Source organism: Coregonus lavaretus (assembly GCF_964263955.1).
Source record: "Coregonus lavaretus genome assembly, chromosome: 18".
NCBI lineage: Eukaryota > Metazoa > Chordata > Actinopteri > Salmoniformes > Salmonidae > Coregonus > Coregonus lavaretus.
In genome coordinates, this window is record NC_140005.1 from 20,127,066 (window position 1) to 20,141,626 (window position 14,561).

Consider the following 14,561-nt stretch of genomic DNA (forward strand, 5'->3'; position numbering starts at 1 on the left):
ATTGTCCTAGCTTACAATCCATAGAGAAACTGTTATGATTATACTTTTACATACAGTACATTTACTTAGCTCACACCATGTTCATCCTCCAAGCCCTCTCCAGTCCTGTCAGGGAAGGGAAGCACTAGCTCCTGACTTCCTACCTTTGTTGTTGTTACAGGACGTCCTGAAGCTTAGGCAAAGTCCACTCATTTTACCCAGAGGTCTTCACACTGACAAGCCATGGAGGACAAGCGCAACAAGAGGAGCCCCAAAGTGTCTCTCCCCCAGCCCCCTCCTCCCCCAGTCAACCCCCACAAGCTCTCAGTCCTCCCCTCCAGCAAGAGTGCCACATTCTCCCTTGGCCTCCCCCAACCCCCCTCCCCAAAAAACAGAGGCAAGCTCAAGAGGTCCATCGGAGCAGCAGGACAGTCCAAAGATGTGGTCGTAGCAGCTCCACCAAAGACCACAAGGTTTGGAACAGTCACAATGTCTAATTTTACAGGTCAGTCAAATTGGGATTGTATGAATGTTGTATTAGGGTACAGGTTTGACCAGCTTAATGTTTGCTAAACCCCTGTTTTCTGTTGGTTCCTGTTGTCTGGCTTCTTTACACCAGGCCTAATAAGGAGAAGGCCAGTGCTCCCCAGCCAGCAGGGCCCAGTCCTCTCCACTGCAGCGCTCCTTCCTTACGGACATCTCTGATGTGAGAGAGATGGAGGGAGGCCTCCTCAACCTGCTCAATGACTTTATGGTAATCAATTATGTATCATTAAGGCAAAATGTTGGGAAATGTCAAAGGTAAAATATAGTAAACATGATTGACATTCTATAATCCAGATGCATGTTTAAATAAGGAAATATCCAATACAGTGTGTAACCATGCCTTAATGCATGTATGTGTATTATTTTTAAGAGGGGGTCTGCCACCAATATAATGAGATATGAGAGAGAGGCCTCATATGGAAACGCGCCCATGGCCTTTTGGAGTAAACCACATGTGACATCTGGACATTGAAAGATAAGGGTAGAGTGGCACTAAAATAAGTTAATCATTTGCCCTAAGGGGTGACTGTATATGCTATGTAACATTATTATGCATTTGTGTATAAAAGGGAGCTCTAAGCCAAAGAGAGACAGCCGTTCCATGGAGTGGCTCGGCTTTGTTACGCAAATAATAAAGTCTAATTTTTGGATTCACAAGCTCCAGTCTCTTGAGAGATATTTTTGAGTTGACTACTTTTGAGTCAAATATTTCCACGACATAATTGGCGAGCTTGCCAGGAGTTGAAAACAGAGACCAGAGACGGTGTACATCTGCAGTTGTGAAACGGCTTGGACGGACCATACAAACAAAAGCGGCCGCTTTTAAAAGGTAAGCCAAGTTCTTACTTATATAGTATAACGTTTGTGTGGTTCGATCCGGGGTCCGGCATCAGCAGCAGAATACCAAGTAGGTCTCTCCAAATTTAAGAACCAGAAAATTAGAGACTGGGAGCTTTTGGATTTAAGAATACATGTCGATGTCACTCTGTTGTTCGTCTGAACCGTCTGTTCAATTCATTTGATTCATTTGATTCATCCTGCTGATCGCTTTGTCTGGGTCATTTCGGGACGGGCGGCTGTCCATCTGGTTGAGCGATCAGACAATAACATGTTAGAACGTCCTACAAATACCGCTCTAAACGTGTCGAGGAAGTGTATCGTTAATAGGCTGCTTAGGTAGGCAGAAATCCTGTGCAATATCGCTTATTTTCTGTGTCGAGGATGTGTATCAGAAAAAAAGGGCTGAATTTGCAGGTCGCTTAGGAAAGCGTAAGGTATAAGTCCAGGTGTGTCGAGGAAGTGTATCACCTAGCGGGCTAAATAAATAGATATCCTGTATAAAATCGTCTTTCTTGTGTCGGGGAAGTGAATCAGAAAGGGTCGATCAGGTAAAAAGATAGGTCATCCGGAGAAGGTGACGCCATAAATTGGAAGTTAACACCGGTCATCCTGAGTAGGTGAACGGGTTAAACAGTCACTAAGGCTTCAAAATATAGAGAATGTGTTAGATAGAGTTGGTCTGATCATCTCATGTGGATGAGTGGTTTGCTTGGGCTACTGTGAGTCATTCAACTGTCTGATTCATTTGGGCACAAGTGGCTGCTCATCTGTGTGAGTGAGAATAATAAGAAATCCTGCAAGTAAATAGCCTTTCTGTAAGGAAAGGAACTATATTTGAGGTCGTTTGAAGCTTCTGCCTGGTGGAGAAAGGGCATGCCCAATCTCGCATTAGGAAAAAGAAGAATATGGATGTGGATATACATTTACCAACTGAGTGGAAAATTCACATTACTAGGAGGGGTATGAGGAATCTGGTTGGAGGAACAGGTCACGTGTACCGGTGTGATCATATGACGTCTATGCATTGTATTTTGATCAATCTTTTAGGGTGTGTTTCTGAGATTATATTTGGAAACTTTAGAGGTGATGTAGTATTGTGACAAATTGACTACAGTTAAATAATAACTGCAATAGGGTTAACATTCCAAATTTGGGCCCTTTGATAGAATAAAATATTCCTGTAGGTTATACAAAAGTAATTAAGTGCGTTTGAGAACAACAGAGTCGCACTCTGAAGTTTGAATGATGAGATATAGAGGTGTGTATGATCATTATATATAAATTGGAATAATAAGCTTTTCTTGTATATGATATCTTGGAGTTTCGTACAACAATGCCTGTCATAGAATTTTGTAAGATCAGTGAATAGTGACCAGCCTATATGATTCTGGGAGGATTCTATGACTGAGGGGAAGGATTTGGGTAATTAGTTGTTGTTCCGCTGAGACTAGATTATGATTAACGGATTTGTGGTAATAAAGAATCATTAGAAACATGAATGGTTTGGTAGATGTGAATATATTAGAATAGAATGCATTTTATGGGAGTGTAATTTATTATGAGGGATAAAATAATAGGTGTTGATTTGCACACCCAAACACGTAGACGTATGTGGGGGATGGGAGACAGTACATAGAGCATGTGGTAGAATTAAGCATTATAATAAGCTATCTATTATTTCAGAAGCAGAGGTGATATAGTCAAGGAATTTTAGTATATTAGGGGGAAAATATAATTCATTTGGTTAGGTCATTAGATCTGTTTCCAAATCAATGAATGTGGGTTTGACTCGTTGACTGCTAAGTTGTTTACGTTGAGCGTGTGAGATCTGTGTCCTTCAAAGCTATTTTCTGATAAAGTGTGGTATGTGCCAGATACTAAAACTTCTGACCATTATCATTGGAATAAAGGAGGATTAACTTGTAATTTCAATAAAGCATAGATTCTGCATCGCTGATTAGAGTCTAGGTTTTCTAAGTATAGTTCAACTATGGTTGTGGGTTGTTTAGATTGACGGAACAGTCAGGATAAGACTGGATGATTTAGCAGCCTGCGTCTTTTCAGACTGAAGGACTCACTTATTCAACGGGAAAGAAGGAGGAGTGTCTATAGTCTAATCAGAAAGGACAGTTACATACATTTGAATAGCGGACTGGCAATTGCGATAGAGTTATGGCCATAATTTGAATTGTTTAGGTAGACTGGAATGAAAGTAAGGTCTTTTAATAATATGAATATAAATATGCTATTAGTTATTGTTGGGTTGTGAATAGACTTTACTAATGCCATGATCTAGTTCTCGGGTAAAAGAGAGTCGTACTTGCTTGACTGTATCGAGCTGAAAGAGATATTTGAAGCAAGTTTGAATAGTTGGATGGAAAACATTTATTTGACAAATTCTAATTGTTATTACTTTATTCTATTAGTGACACCAGTGATGTATGCGAATAGTTGGTGAATTCTAGAACGATAATTTATTTTCGTTACGTGAACCAGGGGATGCAAGGAGCTTTGGCTATTATGCTGAGGGAATAGCACCAATTTATAGTGGGTTCTAGATTTGTTGAATAAACAAACTTATATTTTAAACTAAAGTAATGCAATAGGCTACAATTATAACATTATCAGAAAAAGGCACTATACGCTCATCTGTGGTCCTCTGTAGCTCAGTCGGTAGAGCATGAGACTCTTAATCTCAGGGTAGTGGGTTCGATCCCCGGGATCACCCATACACAAAAATGTATGCACGCATGACTGTAAGTCGCTTTGGATAAAATCGTCTGCTAAATGGCATATTATTATTATCTGGAAAAAGCAAATTTAAGACACAGAAGGACAATAAAAAACCCAGAAAAATAATGGATATTGAGGGGCCCAGAGAATCCTAAAGGGGAGGGTCAGCTAGTGGCAGTAACTATGCAGGCTGATGAAGAACCTATGCTAAAGGTTCAGGTGAAGAATAGAGGCACCCCAATGATGATAGATACTGAAGCAACTTACTCATGTGTAAATCCAAATGATGCCTCTCACTAACCCCATGTCAGGCAAAGATGCACAGACAATAGAATTTTCATGACAAACGCAGTTAATACATATGACAGTTCCAGTAGAATAAGAAGTAGGAAAAATATACATGTACATATATTAGTGTCAGAACAAATTCCAGTTAATTTAGTAGAAAGAGATACACTGTGTAGAATGGGGGTCCAGATTAAATGCAGATCAGAGGGACTAATAATAGTTAAGGAAGGGGTATGTCCACAGAAGGTAATGGGGAAACCATCATCACATTAGTAAACTATTTTGGTAGAAGGGGGGCCACAGGCATGTGGGAAAGTACAACCAACGAGGCAAGGGATAGCATATTTGAGTTTTCGATGTCACGAAGCATGTTGGGGGTGATTGAGTGGGAAACAGTGCGGCTAAGGAAAAGCCTAGGGGTTTAAGTCTTATGGGATTTTATTTCGTTTTATGTGCGCTGAATTGTGGAATTCACCGGAGAAGGGAGCAGTCACAAGTGATGTTCTTGAGGGTTGTCGGAAAGGAGGGATCAGGAGATGTGGTAAGAGAGTGAGAATTTCGAATTTAGATTGTGTGGACTGAATAAGAGGTATCGAAATGGAAACTAACTAAATGTGTACTTTTTCTTCCAGGAAAAAGGGGGGAGTGATTCTCTTTTCTTTGAAATATTTTCTGAGACTATACAGTGGGGAAAAAAAGTATTTAGTCAGCCACCAATTGTGCAAGTTCTCCCACTAAAAAGATGAGAGAGGCCTGTAATTTTCATCATAGGTACACGTCAACTATGACAGACAGATTGAGAATTTTTTTTCCAGAAAATCACATTGTAGGATTTTTAATGAATTTATTTGCAAATTATGGTGGAAAATAAGTATTTGGTCACCTACAAACAAGCAAGATTTCTGACTCTCACAGACCTGTAACTTCTTCTTTAAGGGGCTCCTCTGTCCTCGACTCGTTACCTTTATTAATGGCACCTGTTTGAACTTGTTATCAGTATAAAAGACACCTGTCCACAACCACAAACAGTCACACTCCAAACTCCACTATGGCCAAGACCAAAGAGCTGTCAAAGGACACCAGAAACAAAATTGTAGACCTGCACCAGGCTGGGAAGACTGAATCTGCAATAGGTAAGCAGCTTGGTTTGAAGAAATCAACTGTGGGAGCAATTATTAGGAAATGGAAGACATACAAGACCACTGATAATCTCCCTCGATCTGGGGCTCCACGCAAGATCTCACCCCGTGGGGTCAAAATGATCACAAGAACGGTGAGCAAAAATCCCAGAACCACATGGGGGGACCTAGTGAATGACCTGCAGAGAGCTGGGACCAAAGTAACAAAGCCTACCATCAGTAACACACTACGCCGCCAGGGACTCAAATCCTGCAGTGCCAGACGTGTCCCCCTGCTTAAGCCAGTACATGTCCAGGCCCGTCTGAAGTTTGCTAGAGTGCATTTGGATGATCCAGAAGAGGATTGGGAGAATGTCATATGGTCAGATGAAACCAAAATATAACTTTTTGGTAAAAACTCAACTCGTCGTGTTTGGAGGACAAAGAATGCTGAGTTGCATCCAAAGAACACCATACCTACTGTGAAGCATGGGGGTGGAAACATCATGCTTTGGGGCTGTTTTTCTGCAAAGGGACCAGGACGACTGATCCGTGTAAAGGAAAGAATGAATGGGGCCATGTATCGTGAGATTTTGAGTGAAAACCTCCTTCCATCAGCAAGGGCATTGAAGATGAAACGTGGCTGGGTCTTTCAGCATGACAATGATCCCAAACACACCGCCCGGGCAACGAAGGAGTGACTTCGTAAGAAGCATTTCAAGGTCCTGGAGTGGCCTAGCCAGTCTCCAGATCTCAACCTCATAGAAAATCTTTGGAGGGAGTTGAAAGTCCGTGTTGCCCAGCAACAGCCCGAAAACATCACTGCTCTAGAGGAGATCTGCATGGAGGAATGGGCCAAAATACCAGCAACAGTGTGTGAAAACCTTACAGAAAACATTTGACCTGTGTCATTGCCAACAAAGGGTATATAACAAAGTATTGAGAAACTTTTGTTATTGACCAAATACTTATTTTCCACCATAATTTGCAAATAAATTCATTAAAAATCCTACAATGTGATTTTCTGGATTTTTCTTTCTCATTTTGTCTGTCATAGTTGACGTGTACCTATGATGAAAATTACAGGCCTCTCTCATCTTTTTAAGTGGGAGAACTTGCACAATTGGTGGCTGACTAAATACTTTTTCCCCCCACTGTAAATAAGGCCTGGCCATTCTTTGTTTGTTTATTGTTTTACTATATAAGGTGTTCGAATAACCACAAACAAACCACTTAGTATGAAATGTTAGCTGTATAGGATTTGTATTTGTATTTTGGGTTTTTTGACGGGATGGAAGTGAAATATCTTAAAGGGGCATACACATGTAATTTGGGTTTTTATTTATTCAGGGATAAGTAAATATGTGTGATTTATTTTGAAAAGAGCTGTACTAAGGACTTACTGTATACTTGGGATACAACATTTATGAAATGTCTTGATGGTTGTTAATGAGTAGTATACTATTGGATGAAACAATTCATTGAATGATTTCAATGACCTCTGAAATCTGTCCTGGCTTTATAGTGTGACCTGATCACCCGCACTGTAAATTCTAGAGACATGCTGAATTAGGGGGTTAGATATAATAAGGATAATTGTGAAGAAGTTTATAAGTTGGAAAAAATCCTATATACACTGCTCAAAAAAATAAAGGGAACACTAAAATAACACATCCTAGATCTGAATGAATGAAATAATCTTATGAAATACTTTTTTCTTTATATAGTTGAATGTGCTGACAACAAAATCACACAAAAATTATCAATGGAAATCAAATTTATCAACTCATGGAGGTCTGGATTTGGAGTCACCCTCAAAATTAAAGTGGAAAACCACACTACAGGCTGATCCAACTTTGATGTAATGTCCTTAAAACAAGTAAAAATGAGGCTCAGTAGTGTGTGTGGCCTCCACGTGCCTGTATGACCTCCCTACAACGCCTGGGCATGCTCCTGATGAGGTGGCGGATGGTCTCCTGAGGGATCTCCTCTCAGACCTGGACTAAAGCATCCGCCAACTCCTGGACAGTCTGTGGTGCAACGTGGTGTTGGTGGATGGAGCGAGACATGATGTCCCAGATGTGCTCAATTGGATTCAGGTCTGGGGAACGGGCGGGCCAGTCCATAGCATCAATGCCTTCCTCTTGCAGGAACTGCTGACACACTCCAGCCACATGAGGTCTAGCATTGTCTTGCATTAGGAGGAACCCAGGGCCAACCGCACCAGCATATGGTCTCACAAGGGGTCTGAGGATCTCATCTCGGTACCTAATGGCAGTCAGGCTACCTCTGGCGAGCACATGGAGGGCTGTGCGGCCCCCCAAAGAAATGCCACCCCACACCATGACTGACCCACCGCCAAACCGGTCATGCTGGAGGATGTTGCAGGCAGCAGAATGTTCTCCACGGCGTCTCCAGACTCTGTCACGTCTGTCACATGTGCTCAGTGTGAACCTGCTTTCATCTGTGAAGAGCACAGGGCGCCAGTGGCGAATTTGCCAATCTTGGTGTTCTCTAGCAAATGCCAAACGTCCTGCACGGTGTTGGGCTGTAAGCACAACCCCCACCTGTGGACGTCGGGCCCTCATACCACCCTCATGGAGTCTGTTTCTGACCGTTTGAGCAGACACATGCACATTTGTGGCCTGCTGGAGGTCATTTTGCAGGGCTCTGGCAGTGCTCCTCCTGCTCCTCCTTGCACAAAGGCGAAGATAGCAGTCCTGCTGCTGGGTTGTTGACCTCCTACGGCCTCCTCCACGTCTCCTGATGTACTGGCCTGTCTCCTGGTAGCGCCTCCATGCTCTGGACACTACGCTGACAGACACAGCAAACCTTCTTGCCAAAGCTCGCATTGATGTGCCATCCTGGATGAGCTGCACTACCTGAGCCACTTGTGTGGGTTGTAGACTCCGTCTCATGCTACCACTAGAGTGAAAGCACCGCCAGCATTCAAACGTGACCAAAACATCAGCCAGGAAGCATAGGAACTGAGAAGTGGTCTGTGGTGACCACCTGCAAAACCAGTCCTTTATTGGGGGTGTCTTGCTAATTGCCTATAATTTCCACCTGTTGTCTATTCCATTTGCACAACAGCATGTGAAATGTATTGTCAATCAGTGTTGCTTCCTAAGTGGACAGTTTGATTTCACAGAAGTGTGATTGACTTGGAGTTACATTGTGTTGTTTAAGTGTTCCCTTTATTTTTTTGAGCAGTGTATATATTAGTCCAAACAGGACAAGGATGAAGTGAGAGAGTTAGTCCTGAAGGAGAGGTATTCCTTGAATAGTGTTATGGGATACAGTTAAGTAAAGATATGCTCAAAGGTTGTCATTTTAAGTTTAGTTATTATTTTTTGTTTGATAGGCAATATTGTTGTTGCTTTGTTTTTTGAACACATGAATCACGATGTGATGCATGTGTCCAAGGGGGGAAGTTGGGCTTACAGAGGTTTTAATGGGGCTTACAGAGGTTTTAATGTTTTATAATGGTTTTGTGGGGAAATATGCAAGGTGCATTAAGGATATGAGCAGTAGTAATAATGTGTTATGGGTTAGGTTAAATCTTTTTTGTTTTTGTGATAGGAGGCATGGTGTAGGGGAGGTCTGTCTATGAAATAAGTGGACTACAACAAACTGGAAGCAGGTGCTTCATAATCTCAAGGCTTCTCCTGATGGATGAGAGGACATAAGTAGCATACTGTGTCTCACCTAACCTAACAATGTTCTTAAGATTTTATTTTCATGGGTGAAGATAACTCTGCCCAACTGAGTAGGAGAATCTGAGCATTTTCTGCGCCCTGGAGACTATGTGATGGCAAAAGACTACAGAAGAAAGAGCTGGAAAGACCCTATGTGGAGGGGCCTGTACCAAGTGTTGTTGGCTACCTTAATGATGGTAAAAGTGGTGGAGACAGATACTTAGATCCATGTTTCCCACTATAGGAGTGTTCCAACCTCAGCCATTGGGTAGTATTGTTGTCTTTTGTGCGTGTCTGTGCTTGTGTGTCTTTGCAGCAGTAACTCTGAGCTTCCCTATGGGTAGGCTGATAGAAGGACACTCTTCGCAGACCGATGTCGATAGATTGAGAGGGACTCTGGCTGATCCGGAGACCCTAGTGATGGAAGACGGTTAACAGCTACAGTGACCATACATCGTTGTCCAGGTTACACCAACGGCGGTACGGATAGAGGGGAGCGCGATCGGGTATCATCTAAACCATTGTACCAGAGTGAGGGAACTGATGACTAAGAGACCACCGAGACTTTCAAGACCTCCCAAGACCTTCCAGACCGCCGAGAGATTCCAGACCACCGAGAGATTCCAGACCTCCAAGACACACCAGATATCCTCATCATTGATTTCTCTGTACTTGACTAGTTCCCTGAGAATAAGGGGAATGGGTTACTGATAATAGTAAAGAGTAGAAGAACAAGACATAGAAGGGATATAGACAGGATTAAAATGTATATTCTTGCACAGGCAGGAACCATAACTAAAATACAGGAAGGGATCACTATTAAAATACAAGGGTTAAAATATTATTGGTGTGTGAGGAACCAGCACAAAGAGTATGGGGAAGTCACATGGGGTAGTGTGACCTTAAGATAATGAAAGAAAGAGACAGGTGAATCATAGACATAAGGAGAACAGTCCAAGACTTAGATAAACAATTTGATGTAGTATTTAGTGTTAGATTTCCAGGGGGAAGTGTTATTGGAGTAGTTATTCCTTGGGAAAGTGCACTAAATCCTGTACATGTCAGAGCCATACCAAATAAAGAAGAAAGGGAATTGAAGGAGCCGTTAAACAATGATTGGTATAGATAAGTACAATATGTTGCATTAAAATAAAATAAAATAAAATAGTCTAATATGCACCACATCTCCATTTAAATAATTAACAGTAGTTCAAAATCTTCACAGTTACCAAAATAACTGGAACTGGAAAATATAGGAATGTTACAGTAAAACAATTGGGTTATATAATTTGGGATAATTCAAGGTAGAATGTGAAACTAGGGGGTGTTTAAACAGATAGCCTTTGGAATACAGGGACCCCTCAAATAAAAATCTATCAGGCATTAGATAGAAATGGGTATTAAGAATGAGTGATGAAACATAATGATTTGTCATGTAAACAATGTTAATAGGGATGTTTTGGATTGGAAATTAACTCAACTAAACTGTTATGATCTGTCCTTTCCTGAGGTTACTACGGATGGTGTCGTAATGCATAGCAGAGATAATTCGGTCCAGAACGGTGTAAACCTCAATAAAAACCAAAAACCCTCTACCCGGCTGAAGAGGAACAACAAAGGCGGTGAAGACGTTCCTGTCCGACACCACCTCTGCCAGGAGACCTGAATCCAGCATCAAATCAAAGCAATCAATTGCCTTCTCTTTTGTGCCTTTTCTCTCAAGAATGTGACAGGAGACCATGTGGAGTGAGCAGGAAGAGAGAGGTCTATGCCAATGCAACATTCTTCGTAGTTTGGGTATACTGGTTGGCAAATGGACAAAACAGAATGGGGGTAGAGGTGAGGTGGTTCAGGTGTAACATTGGAATGGGGACATTGCCATGGGCAATCCAAGATGAACTATGATGCTATCTGAAGAACATAATGAAGACGCCAGAAGATTGAGTGCCGGTAGAGGAAGGAAGTGTTAGTTGAGGTAGTATGTTGATTAAGGAGGTATTATACACTGCTAAATGTATAGTAATTTAGACTAGGAATGCATTAAGATACTGATCTGTTGTAATTCTCATTATGAGATAGTTAATGCTAGAATTGTGATAATATAAATATACATTCTGCCAGTGTCAATATGTGCCAAGGTGAGAGTTTTAACTTTGAATGATGGAACCAAGGTGACTTTGTCATTCTAAAGTTGTTTTGGGTAATTAATTTGATTATGATTATAAATTATAAGTGGACTGATTGATCTGAATAAGTTATTAATATTAATGCCTAGTGATGTTGACATTGCAATTAATGGATTAGATATTGATATTGATTATTTTGATTGTTATAATACTTGTGATATGGGTGAAAAAGGTTATGTAAGCTAAAGATATTGACACTATTCTTAACATGTCCTAGATATTATTGTTAAGACAAAGTTGCATATTTTAATGTGTTAGGATACTAACAGATATATGGGAAATGCTATAACTAAACAAAAGTGGGGAGCAATGTTTATAAAGAAATACATCCAGTTCAGGGAGCTCCAGGACAGTATGTAAATGAATATGGGAAATTTTGTAAATGTTAAGGGAGGACCAATGGACTGTCCATTTGGGAATCCTGAATGTTTTTATTAAGTTGTTCCTGGGGGTGGATGGGCCTGCCATGGTTACAAAGCCCAATAGAAAAATGTGGAGGTTAATTTAGAGGAAAACCTTCCAGACTTGTATCCAATACCTGACTGGGCTCTGGGTCCTCATCAGGATGGGTCAAACAATGAGGAATATATATTGGTTTAAATATATGCATAAAAAAAGTAACCACATATGGCAAGGCTAAGAATAAGTAAATGCACAGGCTTACATTCATTTTAAAGTAAATCTTTGTATTATTGGGACATTGTTGGAATGTCCCAAAGGGGGGATTATATGGTAATAAATTATGTATCATTAAGGCAAAATGTTGGGAAATGTCAAAGGTAAAATATAGTAAACATGATTGACATTCTATAATCCAGATGCATGTTTAAATAAGGAAATAGACAATACAGTGTGTAACCATGCCTTAATGTATGTATGTGTATTATTTTTAAGAGGGGGTCTGCCACCAATATAATGAGATATGAGAGAGAGGCCTCATATGGAAAAGTGCCCATGGCCTTTTGGAGTAAACCACATGTGACATCTGGACGTTGAAAGATAAGGGTAGAGTGGCACTAAAATAAGTTAATCATTTGCCCTAAGGGGAGTGACTGTATATGCTATGTAACATGATTATGCATTTGTGTATAAAAGGGAGCTCTAAGCCAAAGAGAGACAGCCGTTCCATGGAGTGGCTCAGCTTTGTTACGCAAATAATACATTCTAATTTTTGGATTCACAAGCTCCAGTCTCTTGAGAGATATTTTTGAGTTGACTACTTTTGAGTCAAATATTTCTATGACAACTTCCACTCTGTAAATTGCAGGCTTTTGGTAAGATGACCATGGACAACCCTGTGAATACTGAGACTCAGTGGAAATGTGGCCATTTGTTTTACATTATGCCATAGTGCAATGGTTACATAGGAAGTTATGTATTTTAGACAGGTATGTAAAGGTTTGAATAACCCTTGCTGTGTCCTCTCAGGGAAGGTGTGCTCCTTTGAGCAACTGGAGCACGTGTGTGAGATGCAAGAGAAACTTGCACGGCTACACTTCAGTCTGGACAGCCATGTTTAGGAGTTGTCAGAGGACCAGCGGAAGTGTGCCTCCGACCACAACCTGGAGCACCTGCTCTGCAACGTAAGCGCCTAACCTAACACTCTACAATACTCAATGATTTACTCACACTGTAGTACACAGCTCACCACATTTCTGTCCTTACCCAGATCATAGCCATGTTGAACCACACTGTAGTCAAGGGCAATGGTTATTTACACACTGTCTGTAAATAAGCAGAATGTGGTTATTCCCACACATTAATGTTTACATCCTAAGCAGATGCTCTTGAATAAATATAAAATATCCAGCACACTGACGTCTTTTGGACAACACCCAGTCCAAAAATGTGATAATGCATGCTTTTCACATCCTATCCACGCACACAGTAGTTGGCTGTGGAGAGGCAGCAGACACTGACAAACCAGACAGTTTGACCTCAGGCCCAAAATGTGAAATGTGTCCATTGTTAGGTTGATTTCTCGCATCCACTGCTTTGGTGTGGTATGTGTGAGTGTACAGTATGTGTATGTGTGAGTGTGAGAATATGTGTGAGTGTAGTGTGAAAGCCCTTCAGCTCATTAGAGATATGGGTGCCAAGAATACTCTGTAGCCATAGCAGCAGGCAATAATGTAGCAGCAAAACAGATGGGCTGTGAAATGAATTTTCCACGGTGTAGATTAGCTAGAATAATTTACAAATTTGGGTTTATCTAGGGCTTACTAACAGTGAAACAATGATTGATGTGGTGAGATGTCGAATATTGATGTAACATTCTGTAGGCTATTGTTCTGTAAACCTATACTTCCATCTAATGATTTTTTACTCTGATTACCCCAACATGGCACTACATAATCTGATTATGTTCTTAATTTCCGCCTTCAGATGGAAGAACTCAGCAGCTCAATGTATCCTTTTCTAAATGTTGTCTCGCAATCTTTGGAATTCACCTGACACACCAGGGATAACACTGGCTTTGAATCATCTATATTTAGCTTGAATCCTTAATGTGCCAGTGTTGGATCTTTAATGTATTTGTGTCCAGACAAAAACTACACCAAGCTGAAAACCAGGACCAGCCCAAGACATCTGGACCTTGACGAGGGAGATTAGGATGACAGATCGCTCATCATCCCATGACGATGAGGAAAGGTTGCCATGATATTGATCCAACTGGCTTATCACCAAAACTGGTCCACATAGAGCCCCTGGTTAGATAATGGTTTGTATATGATTGATTGATTCAATCAGGTGTCAAGCACATCATCTGTGATCTAGAGACAAATACTCCACATTCATAGCACAAGTTCTGCTTATTTTAGTTATTGCACTGTACTGTAGTCCATGTCTTTTGTGAAGGAATATTGAGTCTACCACATGCAGAACTTTTCAAAACTAATGACAGATTAATTATCTTATGAGTATATCATATACTCATTTATAAGATAATTAATGTGTTATTCGTTTTGAAAAGTTCTGCATGTGGTGTGTGAGACCAGAGACTAACTTTCTTTGGTTCATCAAAAGTGTAAGATAAGACACCTTTGTTTTACTTCACCTTGCCAAGCCTAGCTATTTTTCCAATATGGCCTGGACCTGAGTCCCAAAAGAAGACACGTTAAATACAGTTTATTAGGTACACCCATCTCGTACCTGGACAGACCCCCCTGTAG

At 40.9% G+C, this 14,561-nt stretch overlaps 1 pseudogene across 1 annotated transcript; it reads left to right on the plus strand.

Moving 5' to 3' along the window:
* The first annotated feature begins 222 nt into the window (after positions 1–222).
* On the plus strand, positions 223–13,988 carry LOC311145491 (coiled-coil domain-containing protein 28B-like; annotated as a pseudogene). The gene is made up of 5 exons: positions 223–452; positions 599–733; positions 12,777–12,971; positions 13,774–13,796; positions 13,934–13,988. The product of its transcript is annotated as a coiled-coil domain-containing protein 28B-like (transcript).
* The last annotated feature ends 573 nt before the right edge of the window (positions 13,989–14,561 follow it).